The sequence below is a fragment of the Macrobrachium nipponense genome, chromosome 11 (genome assembly GCF_015104395.2).
Source record: "Macrobrachium nipponense isolate FS-2020 chromosome 11, ASM1510439v2, whole genome shotgun sequence".
Lineage (NCBI taxonomy): Eukaryota > Metazoa > Arthropoda > Malacostraca > Decapoda > Palaemonidae > Macrobrachium > Macrobrachium nipponense.
Genome location: NC_061087.1, coordinates 107,426,760 through 107,441,759, shown reverse-complemented (window position 1 = coordinate 107,441,759; position 15,000 = coordinate 107,426,760).

Sequence of the window (15,000 nt, the reverse complement as noted above, 5' to 3'; positions counted from 1 at the left end):
TTTTGAAAACTAAGCATTGCTGTTTTTTGAAAACTATGCATTACTGCATTTTGGAAACTATGCATTACTGCATTTCGAGAACTGTTTTCATTACTGCATTTTGAAAACAATGCATTACTGCATTTTGAAAACTATGTATTACTGTATTTTGAAAACTTTGCGTCACTGCATTTTGAAAACTATTCATGACTGGATTTTGAAAACTAGGCATTACTGTATTTTGATACCTGTATACGCTACTGCATTCAAAAACTATACGTTGCTGCCTTTCAAAAGTGCAAAAATTACTGCCTTTTTTTTTATCTGTATACATCACTTCAGAGTATAAACAAAGATCCTGAAAAATGAAAACATTTAATCAGGCCGAAGTTAAATTCTCAAGTAAGTTCAATTTCATCTAAAGAACAGACAATTTTGTTGGCAAAGATTTGATTACAACTGCATTTTGTTGGTATATTTCATTTCTGCACGCGATGATATTACGTAGTAGTATTACCGTTTTACTTGCTCCTGCGAAATTGCTTAGCACTTGTTACTTAGGGTTTGTGATATCTTTATAGCAAACGACTTTGTGGTACACAACAAGAGAGAGAGAGAGAGAGAGAGAGAGAGAGAGAGAGAGAGAGAGATAGAGATGATATATAGTATTCCTGTACTTTCTGGTTTTGCAAAATTGCTTAGTATAGGCTACATGATACATGAAGTTTATGATATCTTTGTGAAAAAGATTTAGTGATGCACAAACACGACAGAGAGAGAGAGAGAGAGAGAGAGAGAGAGAGAGTAAAGGATCGATTAATGGACCTGATAAAGGATATCTCATTAATTCAACCGATTTCGAACTTTAAAGAAAAAAAAAGTTCAGATATCCCGGACCCTAACCCCCCAACAGGTACTGTTCCCTTCTCGATGTGTTTCTAAAAAAAAAAAAAAAAAAAAAAAAAACAAAAAAAAAAAAGGGAGAGCTTAAGGAAAACCCCACCTAACCCCTCCCTCCCTCACCCCCTTCCCCAAACCTCCCTTAATTGCGAAGGCCCACCCGGACTGAAACCATTAAAAGATCACAAGTATGCAAATTCGGAAATTGCTTTTAACGGAGCCAAGCATACTCCCTACCGGTAGTCTGAAGATTGGCCTTCTGACGGAGTTAATGAAGTCCCGGGGAGAAATTTGCTTTGGGGTCTGGGTTTTTCGTTGGCGCGTCTTGGCAGGGCGAGATTTCGGTGGGGTAGTGGGTTGGGGGGGTTGGTTGGGGGGGGGGGGGTGGGGGGGGGGGGGGCCGGGGGTGGGGGGGCTGTCTAGAGATCTTCCGGGTCTTGGGCTTTCTCTGCAAACGTGGTGTAGTTAGCGCTTTTGGACTCGCGAAAGTGTTGAAAAGGTGGAATCACGGAAGTGTTGAAGTTAACGATATGGAGTTACGGAATCACGAAAGCGGTGAAGTTAACGTTACGGAATCGCAAAAGTGTAGAAGTTAACGTTACGGAATCACGAATGTGGTGAAGTTAACGTTACGGAATCATGAACATTTTTTTTATTTAATTTCACTGTATGTATCTCCTTCATTTATCTTAATATATCTCCTCATTTAGGCAACAAACGTAATAAGTATACAAAAATACAACCTCTATAAACAACACATCTCAAATCTATCCACTAATGACATTAGTTTTCTCAAAACATATCGATTTCTTATTCGATAGATCACACCCAGTCAGACTGGGTGAGAGAAATATGCAGGAAAGCAATTTAAAAGCTTTTCTTTTTAACTTGATCAGAAGGAATCCCATTCAGTCACTCAGCGAACGCAAATAAAAGTGAATAAAAAATATAAGGAAACGTGACATTTTTGATAGAAATGGATGCTGACAACTTTCAGTAGAAGACTGATGTACATATATGCATACTCATTATAGCATAGTATATATATATATATATATATATATATATATATATATAATATATATATATATATAACATGTGTGTGTGTGTGTGTGTGTGTGTATGTGTGTGTGTGTGTGTATCTCAACTCATTTTGACTATTAGTCAGCATAAACTATCCTTCACTGAGGCTCCAAGTTCAATAATAATCAGCCATTGTTCTATCAGTCAACATCAACAAACATTCTTTGAGGTTTCTAGTTAAAGATGAAACCATTATTCAACCAACCGAGATAAAAAAATCACATAATCATTCACTGAGGTTTCCTGTTCAAGATTCAATCATCATTCAACCAGTCCTTCACTGATGCTGCCTGTCTAATTAATAAGCTTCAACCATTATTCTGGCATTCAGCCATAACAACCAACCATCCTTCACTGAGGTTTCCTGTTCAGGAATCGACCATTACTGAACCAATCAACATCAACAAATATTCGTTGAGGCCTCCTGTTCAAGAACAAACATTATTCAACCAATCAACTTCAACAATCCTTGATTTAAGCTGATTGTTCAAGAATCAAACATTATTCAACCAGTCAACTTCAACGATCCTTGATTTAGGCTGATTGTTCAAGAATCAAACATTATTCAACCAGTCAACTTCAACGATCCTTGATTTAGGCTGATTGTTCAAGAATCAAACATTATTCAACCAATCAACTTCAACGATCCTTGATTTAGGCTGATTGTTCAAGAATCAAACAATATTCAACCAAACAACTTCAAGAATCCTTGACTGAACCTGCCTGTTTTCAAGAACAAACATTCCTCAACCAATCGACATCAACAAACTTTGATTTAAGCTGGTTGTTCAAGAACAAACATTATTCAACCAATCAACTTCAACAATCCTTGATCGAAGCCACCTGTTCAAGAACAAATATTATTCAACCAATCGACATCAACAAGTGAGGCTTCCCGTTCAAGATTCAACCGTTGAGGAGTGAGAGATGTGTATTTCTGGTGATAGAAGTACACTCTCGACGTGGTTCGGAAGTCACGTAAAGCCGTTGGTCCCGTTGCTGAATAACCACTGGTTCCATGCAACGTAAAAGCACCATAGAAACAAACAACAAACAAACAAACATACCGTCAACCAGCATCAGCCAACATTCCTGGACGCCAGCCTCATGGAATACAGAGCTTTCCAGTTCGCCTCGTGGAGAAGAAGAAGAAGAAGAAATAGAAGAAGAAGAAGAAGAAGAAGAAGAAGACACAGGAGTCTCCATCCTAGAGACGGAGGCCCTAAGATGCTGCCCGGATACTGATCTCTCATCTCGTAGGATTTGTTACGCCGGAAAACCCAGTCAAGTATGAATGAGGACATTTACGCTTGATAAGCAGGGAAGTGGAAATTTTTTTTTTAAAGACTAATATTAAATCTTTCGGTTTTTGAAGATTAGTTATTGGCGTGCTCAGCGATCTTGCGCGTTTCAAGGTCTGTGGAGATGGGCGTTTGCTGACAGGTATTGAAACTGTATATGTATATGTATGTATGCAAGTATATAAAGCATTCCAGTACTCATTGAAAGCTTTTGTCATGAAATATCCTTTTGAAAAAGGGTCATTCTGTTCTGTCCTTTAAATACAAAAAACCTGCACTCCTCCTCTTGTACATTTTAGACGAGAAACTTACAGTTTTTCATTTAAAAATTAAGTTTTTGTTATTCTACAATTCTTATTATTCTTTTCTTCTCATTTTAGAAATGACCATACTATTCTGTCCTTCTAATACAGCAAGCCTGCACTCCTCCTCTTGTACATTTTAGAAGAAAAACTTATAGGTGTTTAAAATAAAATTAAGTTTTTCGTTATTGCACAACTCTTATTATTCTTTTCTTCCTTCTCCTCCTATTATCTTGAGACAGCCAAACGAAATAATCTAGTCGCCGATGTTGTAGAATGACTGCAACTCAGTCAACCCTCTATTATTCCATCTCAATCACGGCCCATCTCCCCCCCACCCCAACCCCCGCGTTGTCCAGACCAGCCAGTTTCTTATTTCACTGACCGTCCCCAATTAGCGGCGGTAAAAAATACGGCTCGCAGATATTTTTCGAAGGAGGAATCCGATGCTGCGTTGAAAAAATTCGACACTCGAAAGCGACGTGAAAAATGAAATATTCCAGTCGCGAAATAAACAGGAAGTATAAACTGCGTAAGAGGAGGTTCGCAAATACATTCTACACACAGACACACACACACACACACCTCACACATACGTACACATAAACACAGGCACTCGCGAGCACGTTTATCAGCTCGTCACATGGGCTCTCTGGTTTGTGGGGATTTCATTCTCTGCTCTCTCTCTCTCTCGTCTCTCTCTCTTCTCTTCTCTCTCCCGTTCTCTCTCTCTCTCTCTCTCTCTCTCTATATATATATATATATATATATATATATACATATATATATATATACATATAATATATATCTATCTATCTTACGGTGTTGAATGACCTCGTAGGTCACCGCGTTTGGCTTTTGGCCTAAATATTATAAAATATCCCTGTGGCAAAATCACAAAAAAAAAAAAAAAATCCTCCGCGTTATTTTCGGATAAATAATTGATTACAAGTAAAATCTACTGCATTTGTTTCACATTCAAAAGTTCATAGATACGATAATTTTTTTCACGTCCAGTTTTTATTTAAAAAAAAATCTTTTCATGGGCTGGGAGGCTTTCTAGGTCACGCAGCCGTAAATTGTCATATTATTATTTATTCGTTAAATGGCGTGTGATTCGTATGCAGCCGTTTCTTTACAACGGTCAACCCTTTGAAGTACAGAGGGGGGAAAATATAGATAGAAAGGGTTTGTCCCTGACGTTTGTTGATTTTGCGTCCGCATTACAATGCGATGGAAAAACAACTGTCATTTTATTTTTCTCATTGACTGATGGGTCGTTTTTAGTTTCATGAGTTCCAAGTAAAAGGCCAGTATGTATAGTATGTATATATATACTATATATATATATATATATATGTTTGAGTGTGTATACATACATACTTACACACACACATCACACACACACACACACACACACATATATAATATATATATATATATATATATATATATCGTGATCAAGTTATACATATATATTATATAATATATATATATATATATATATATAATATATATTATATATATATATAATATATACCAACACACACACACACACATATTCTCATAATATATAATATTATATATATATATATATATATATAATTATATATTATTATACAGACACACACACCATCACATATTATATAATATATATAGTATGTATAATATTATATATTATAATTAATATATATATATCATAATAATAATATTTACATATAATGTGAGAGAGAGAGAGAGAGAGAGAGAGGAGAGAGAGAGAGAGAGAGATTATCTGACAAATCGCTAAGACCCAATCAGTCATCTAAAGGCTTCTTTGACAGGTAGGGGATTATCAAAACTAGGTAATGATCAGGCTCAATTGAAATTCCGGAAGTGTCCTTTACAGGTAAAGCGGTTAAATGTAATCCCTAGGAAACCTGCTTTAATACGACTGATGCATTCGCTTCTATCTTTCTTTCTGTATTGTGATCCTCAGCTGAAAACCCTTATGGACAGAGCCAACAGACTATACTAAACCAAGGAGAGATCCAAAGGGAGATCACCTTTTTGCAGATAGATAGAGAGAGAGAGAGAGAGAGAGAGAGAGAGAGAGAGAGGAGAGAGAGAGGTTATAGGAAAAGGTGGTAGATTAATAAATATTATGGAATAAGATAAAAGAATTCGACGGTCAGTAGTACGAGAGTTAATTTCTAAATCATTGCTGAGAATTATGATAACAATATTTTTCTTCTTGTACTAAATATTATCATTGAAAGATAAAATAAAAAAAAAACTCAAATTGGGGAACAAATATATTCAGCAAAGATTTATAATAACAATTTTTCTTTATTGGACACCAAAATTTCTCATTGAAAAATTAAATAAAGAACTCAAATTATAGAACAAATATTTAGAAAAGACTTATGATAACTTTTCTTTATTCTAATAACAGATGTTCTCATTTTAAAATTAAATTAAAAAACCCTCAGATTGGAGAATAAGTATATTTAAAAACGCCACATGCAGTTTCGGAGCGAAATTCCTCTTTAGTGTGGGTTTAGTTTCTCCAAACTGTATGCCAGTTTTTAAAAAAACGACTGATTGTTTTTTTATAAGTATATTTTTCTCTAATTTAAGGCCCCTCCCTTTTTTTTAAGAATATTAATATTCATAATAGCTCAGGTGTCATTTTGCATATATCGCCTACAGAATCCATTGCAATATTAACTTGCTGGAATAAAAGAAATCTGATATACAATAATGGAGTAATCATACTTTATTCATTTAAACACTGACTACAAATAAAGACGTCCATCTCATATTACTAATTTTCAGCCCCTAACTTCCTTCAGAAATTAACCACTTGACAACTGCGACCCAGAAGTTGAGAAATACAAACCAAAGTCCATTCGAAGCCCGAATGAATGAACTTTGGCCGATAATATTCGAGAGAAATGCGAGGCTGAGAATTTGAAATGGAGATTGGCAGAACTTAAATAGAAAGTCTGGAAGAGTTCTGCGTTTATTTAATCACTGTCTGTCATATCCTAGTAAATGAAAATACCGATGGGAGAAGCTATATATCTAGTGAGGTATAATTCTGTTCAGAGGGAGTTAAGATGTCTTTATGAAAGTAGGTAATAAAAGGAAATACGTTACTAACCCAACCACTGTACAGCTATGTGGATGAAACTCGGAAGACGTGAGTTCAAATCATGCTTGAGATCTGAAGTTCAATTCATTCAGTAGCTATTCAGTCGGGGATATATATATATATATATATATATATATATATATATATATATATATATATATATATATATATATATATATATATATATATATATATATATAGATATGAATGCTTTTACTGTAATATATATATATATATATATATATATAATATATATATATATATTATATATATATGCACACATATATATGTTATATATACACACACACACATATATAAAGCGAATACCACAGGAAAATGATAGTCAGAAATCCAAGCGCTTAGTAAAGACGAAAGCACTTGGATTTCTGACTATCTTTTTCTGTGGTATTCGCTTATTTAATGAAGTCACGTGCATCTACTGTGATTTTTTAAACACACACACCACACACACACACACACACACACACACACACATACATATATATATATATATATATATATATATATATATATATATATATATGTATTGTATGTATGTGTTGTGTAATCTCTTATTACTGTGCTCATACAATTTAGAGTACCTGGTGATGCTAAATTTATACATAATAAAAGTATACCATTCAACCATGCTTCGAAGCATATTCAAATATAAAAAGGCTTTTTTTTTAGCCAAATTTCACCTGACACTCACAGCTCAATATCTATATTAATCACACATCTAAGGCAAAATGAAGGTTCAGTGATTAATTCCTAAAACGAGATGAAAGGACATTCGTTCATCACGGTACTAAATAATGTTCAACAGACGTCAAATTCCATTTAGGGATTGGATGTATAAAGTCTGAGTCACAGGGTCTGAAAAATTGTTGTCGTATGTGTGACTGTGTTGTATGGTTTTTGTTTGTGTGTGTGTTAGTGTGTTTGCGTGTATGTGTGCATGAGTGATCAGAAAGCATAAATAAATGAGATTCAGCATTACATGTTTAGTGACATGATAAAAAAATCAGTAAAAGTAAAATGAATTCTAAGAAAGTCAGTGAAAGTAAAATGATTTCCGAGAAAATCAGTGAAAGTAAAAGAAATTACAAGAAAATCAGTGAAAGTAAAAGAAATTCCAAGAAAACTAGTGAACAGTGAAATGAATTCTAAGAAAATAAGTGAAAGTAAAATGAATTTCAAGAAAATCAGTGAAAGTAAAATGATTTCCGAGAAAATCAGTGGAAGTAAAATGAATTCCAAGAAAATCAGTGAAAAGTTAAACGAATTCCAACGAAATCAGTGAAAATTTAAATAAATTCCAAGGAAATCAGTGAAAGTAAAAGGAATTCCAAGAAAACCAGTGAACAGTGACATGAAATCCAAGAAAATCAGTGAAAGAAAAATGTATTTCAAGAATATCAGTGAAAAGTAAAGTGAATTCCAAGGAAATCAGTGGAAAGTGAAATGAATTCCAAGAAAATCAGTGAAAAGTAAAATGAATTCCAAGAAAATCAGTGAAAAGTGAAATTAATTTCAAATGCATTCCTCTGGGAATGCATTTGGGAACTGGTTGCATGAAATTATACTTCATTAAATTAAAACTATTAGGATTGAAGCATGTTTGGGGACGCCTTATTCTTATTAAAGAATTCATTGCTTTTAAACTATTCAAACCACTACTTTGCACTGCTATATATCTGCATAGTAGTCACATCATCAATTGATTGCAATATTGGACATAAGCTTTTATTGTAATTAACTGAACACTTACTTATATCTTACTTGTTAGAATACATTCAAACGTACTGAAACACAAACAATAACATATTTTATTATTTATCTGAAATGCCATTCTTATGACGTTTTGAAATTTATAACTGTCACTTTTTACACGGTGTCATGCAGGCGTGAAAATCTTTACATACACTGCCAAAATGTTGAAATATGGGAGCCTAATTTTAAAATACACGTGTCAGTATCTTGGCATACAAGTGTCGATTTTTAGAAATACAGGTGACAAAATCCTAAGACACAACTGATAGGATCCAAAAAGAAAGGTTCCAAAATTTTACAATACAGGTGGCACAATGCAAAAATACAGGTTTCAAAATCTTAAAATACAGGTGTCAAGATTCTATGATGTAGGTGTCAAAATCATAGACTACATGTTTCAAGATCCCAAAATGCAGGTGTCAAAATTGTAAAATACAGCTTCGAAATCTTAAAATACAGGTGACACTATCTTAGAAATACAGGCATCAAGTTCCAAAAACACAGATGGCAAGATCCTAGTATGCAAATGTCAAAATCATAAAGCACAGGTGTCTTAATTTTTAAATACAGCTGACAAAACTGTGAAATACAGCTGTCAAAATCTTAAGATACAGATATTAAAAACGAGTTGCATGTGTCAAAATCCTTAGCTACAGTCATCAAAATCCAGCAACACAGATGGCAGTCTCCTCTATCAGCTTCGGATCTCTTGTTGAAGCAACAGGTGGTCAGGATGAGTGCCAGAAGAAAGAGGATTGGAGGAGGAGGAGGAGGTCACTGATGTCCCCCATAATTCTTAGTCTTCATCTTTGTCTCCCAAGTTTTTTTTTTATGTCACCTCTGGTTGGAGAGTTTTTCATTTTTACGACCACTATGCTGACTCCATCTCTTTCCATAGATTATCCAGTGGGTTTCCAGATTTTCTTCATCACGGATCTTTCCAGAGATGTTCTGGAAACATATATTTGGAAGGTAAATCTATTGCTTATCATTTATTGTCTCATGTGACATGTTTTAAATATTGTCCTAATAGACAGACTCGCTTTTCCCACACGCCTCACACTGTATTTTGATTCGTAAATATAAGTTTTAAGATTCTGACACCTGTATTTTGAGATTCTGACACCTGCTTTTTCAGTCTGACACCTGCATGTCAAGATTCTGATGCATGTATTTTAAGAATCTGACACCTGTATTTTATGATTCTGACACCTGCATTTCAAGATTCTAATACCTGTATTTTTAAGAATCTGACACCTGTGTTTTAAGATTGTGACACCTGCATTTCAAGATTCTAATACTTTTATTTTAAGAATCTGACACCTGTGTTTTAAGATTGTGACACCTACATTTTAAGATTGTGACACCTGCATTTCAAGATTCTGATACCTGTATTTTAAGAATCTGACACCTGTGTTTTAAGATTGAGACACCTACATTTTAAGATTGTGACACCTGCATTTCAAGATACTGATACCTGTTTTTTAAGAGCTGATACCTGTGTTCTAAGATTGTGACACCCGTATTCTAAGATACTGGACAGTGTTTCTTAGGATAACGACACCAGTATTTCAAGTCTGGCACTTATCTTAAAGAGCTTGACACTTGTATTTAAAGAATCTGACATCTGTACTTGCATTTTAGGACTCCGACACCTGTATTTAAAGAATCTGACACCCGTGCTTTATGAATCTGACACCTGTATTTTTAAATTCTAACATTTGTATCTCATGATTCTAACACTTGTATTTTAAGAATCTGACACCTGTATTGTAAGACTCTGACACCTGTATTCTAAGAATCTGACATCTGTATTTGAAGATTGTGACATCTGTACTTTATAATTCTAACATTTGTATCTCAAGATTATAACACTTGCTTTTTAAGAATCTGACACCTGCATTTTAACAGCCTGACACCTGCATTTTAACAGTCTGGCACCTGCATTTTAACAGTCTGACACCTGTATTTTAACAGTCTGACACCTGCATTTTAACAATCTGACAGCTGCATTTTAACAGTCTGGCACCTGGATTTTAACAGTCTTATACCTGTATTTTAACAGTCTGACACCTGCATTTTAACAATCTGACAGCTGCATTTTAACAGTGACACCTGCACTTTAAGATTCTGACACCTGATCTCAGAATTAGAAACATCGAAACTCGACCATTTTCCTGTGTAAATTTAGCAAAATCTGTAGGATCCTTCAGTCCCCCTTTCTCTACCATTCTCCTCGTAGGGGGAGGCGGGGGGGGGGGGGGTGGGGGGGGGGGGGGGGGGGGGTATGGGGGGGGGGGGGGGGGGGGGGGGTGGGGGGGGGGGGGGGGGCGGGTAGTGCACCTCATGTGGTAGAATTTAGGCATTAGTTAAAGTTCTTTTACAGCACTTATGTTCATAACCTCTCTCTCTCTTCCTACTTGCTATCCACCCTCTCCTGGCAACTGTCTCATAGTTCAACCGAGAGGTTTTCCTTCTGTTACGCCTTTCAAACCTTTCTTCTCTCAATAGGTCCCAGTGCTTGGCCTTTGGCCTTAAATTCTACATTTCCTCCCAGCCTCTATCAATTTCCTATCATTTCTCTATCATCTGTCTATCATTCTCCATCATCCTCTTTCAGTTCTGCCCAAAACCAAGCGAATTCTTATTTTGCGGGCCGCTTCCAATTAGCGCCCGTGACTGCAGAGTGAAAAAATGCAGTCTGAAAAACTACTCTTCTGCCCCAAAAAAAGTTGAGAATCGGATACATCGCTCGAAAAAACGACGAAAAATAAAAAAAATGAAGGAAATAAATTGAAAAAAATAATATCTGACACTCCAGTTACAATTGGAGGTATAAAGTGTCAGTAGGAGTCAGGGAAAATGGGTAAATGCATAAAGAAATAGGTTTTGCTGAGAATTGTATGTGGTGAGTCCAACAGGTATGAATACAGATATTTATTTTATTAATTTTTTTATTACATTTTTAAGCATATACCAAAGACCTGGCTTACCGTGGTAGAATAGCTAAATGCTTAAAGAAATAGGCTTTGCTGAGAATTGTATGTGGTGAGGCCAACAGGAGAGAAAAACAGATATTTATTTTATTAATTTTTTATTACATTTTTAAGCATATACCAAAGACCGTGGAATTAAAGACGAATTCTAAAAGGCAGGTATAGACATGAAGGCTCAATTTAAAATGGCAGACTTTGCAGATTAAAAAAATGTTATCGAGGAGCCTACGAGGTAACTCTAGAACCAATTAGGGAAGGTTTTGTCATCGTCTGACCAGGTGGGTAGCAGAATAATGAATTTACGTTTCAGTGGAATTTTTTAAAAGTTTTTTTTAAAGTTTTGAAAATATACAGTAGGGAAGAACAGACATAGGACAAAGTTAGTTATAGATAATGTCGGAATTTTTTATTGACTTGTTGATTCAGTGGGAAATTTTGGTTTATATTATTGAAAGTTTTGGAAATATACAGCAGGGAAAACAGACATATGACAAAATAAAGTTAGTTATAGATAATGGCTGAACGTTTTATTGACTTGTTGATTCAGTGGAAAATTTTGTTTTATTTTTCATTTATGAAAGTTTTGAAAGTATACAATAGGAAAGAACAGACATAGGACAAGATAAAGTTAGTTATAGATGATGGCAGAACGTTTTGTTGACTTGTTGATATATCAGACGCTATCTGATATCACATTGGAGTAAGTTGTTGAATGAAACGACTTTTTTTGCAGCTAGACGAAGCACAAACACACACGCACACATACGCGTAAATTAAAGTACAAGTTTTAATAAAGAATTTAAGAATTTAGTTTCCGCCTGAAGTCTATTTACTGCTTATTACTGGAAATTAAAGTAATAAATATGTTGAATTATCTTAGCGCGTAGGTAAAGATATATTTATTATTTAATTCAATAATACAAGTATAAAAAGCATACAGCAATTAGATATTCGAACTTTAACTTATTCTGAACACTGATATTCCTCGAAAAACTACAATATAAAAGAATACCACAACGGTATTGTAATCAATACCGTTGTGGTATTCTTTTATATTGTAGTTTTTCGAGGAATATCAGTGTTCAGAATAAGTTAAAGTTCGAATATCTAATTGCTGTATGCTTTTTATACTTGTATTTGTATAAATATATGCATACATTAATTTTTCGACGAATATGAGTGCTCAGAATAAGTTAATAGATGTTTACTTTTTAAAACTTATTTGTATTTGTATAATTATATATATATATATATATATATATACTATATATATATATATGTATATACATATATATATGTATAGTATATATATTTTATGTATTTACACACACACACACACACACACACACACACACACACACACACACACACACACATATATATATATATATATATATATATATATATATATATTATATATATATATATATATATATATAAATTGTTTGCAGTTAAGCTCTGAAAACTCGGTTCACGAGCGCCAATTCATGACTCGTTTGCACCAATTGGCGCCAACCTGATCGAACTTCCGTATTGGAGCAGATCATCAAAACACGTCCCAAATTACCCTTTCATTCGCCCTTCCCATTCGCTGCCTCGCGCACTTTCAAGGCTTAATAACTGAACAGGTGCTGATGATGATGATGATGATGAATGCCCATGAAACGCGACCCACAAAATTCACAATAAACACGAAATAAATAAAAATTCAGCACAATGAATTCACACAGCCTCGCGACCTGGAAAAAACCCGCGGAGCACAAAAGGCTCCATTTGGGGGAAAATAAATTCTACATAAAAGAACCTCCAAATGGCATGAAATAGATTCAGCAGATTTCATTAGTAAATCATATGTTTTCGAAAACATGGGGGAAAAAACAGATTATTCCCGGAAATTTGCTTCCCCCCTCCCCACCTCCCACCTCCCATCTCCCACCTACCAAGGTTGGTGGGGAGAGGGGGGTGAGGTGTCAATGTGAATTTTTTTTTTTTTTTTTTTTTTTTTTTTTTTTTTTATCTGGAGGGATTGGAAAAGTAATAGGGTCCGGGGACAAATTGGGTGATGATGAAATCATTTAAAATGTGAATAGCAGTTTTGTTGAGATAAAAATAGGAAGACATAGGAATAGATATTTGTAAAACACTCATTTAATACTTTCTAAATAATATATATTATTATATATATATATATATATATAATAAGTATATATATACATAATATATGTATATATATATATATATTATAAATATATATATTACAGATAAGTATATATATATATATATAATATATATATATATATATATATATATATAATATATATATTGGGTGATGATGAAATCATTTAAAAATGTGAATAGCTGTTTTTTGTTGAGTTAAAAATAAGAAGACCTTAGGAACAGATATTTGTAAACACTCATCTATACTTCCTATATATATATATATAGATATATATAGATATATATATATATATTTATATCTAGATAGTATATAAAATATATATATATTATCTATATATATATATATAGAGAGATATATATATATAGATATATATATAAAATATATATATATATATATATATTTGATCTATATATATATATATATATAATAGATATATATACTATATATAGATATAATATATAAGGTTACATATGTATATAAATATAAATATTTATATATATATATAGATATATATATATATATATACTATATATATATATATATATATTATATATATATATAATAAAGCAATGAATGAAAACTCGGAACATTTAAAAGCAGATTCTTTTGAATGCAGGTAAAAGCTTCTATAATAGTGACAAAATTAGCTTCCTTTAGTCTTTAATATAAATAAATTATTACAAAATTGGGTGCTGGAATAGAATAAGGAATAACTGCATACAATAATTATTTCATGCATAAGCATACTTTTACCTATTCGTGGTGGTGGGGGGGTAGGCGGGTGGTGGGGGGGGGGGGGGGGAAATAGCGTTCAAAAGTAATCGTTTGTAACTGGAAACAAGTAAAAATTGCGCCAAAATTTCTGTACAATGTATAACGCTGTATAAAAACCATTAGCTATGACCGTTGACGTTTCAGTTGCTCACCAGATACGGTAGCGTGAGGGTGCGTCTCAGGCCTCCGAAAAGTATTGCCAGATGCACGATCCATGGCAAGCTTTAACTTTAAATAAAATAAAAACTACTGAGGTTATAGGATTGCAATTTAGTATGTTTGATGAATGGAAGGTGGATGATCAAAATACCAATTTGCAGCCCTCTAACCTCAGTAGTTTTCAAGATCCGAGGGCGGACAGATAAAGTGCGGACGGACAGACAAAGCCGTCACAATATCTTTTCTTTTATAGGAAAACTAAAAGCAGTTGATAATTTCGATTAAAACGAAAAAACTTATTGAGCAACGACGCAATACTTCCCAAGTCCTTTTATGGAGTACAGTTTCCAAAGCAACCGGATCTCATTATTTCTCTTTTTGATACAATGCTTGGTAACCTTCACCTATTTTCAGCTGG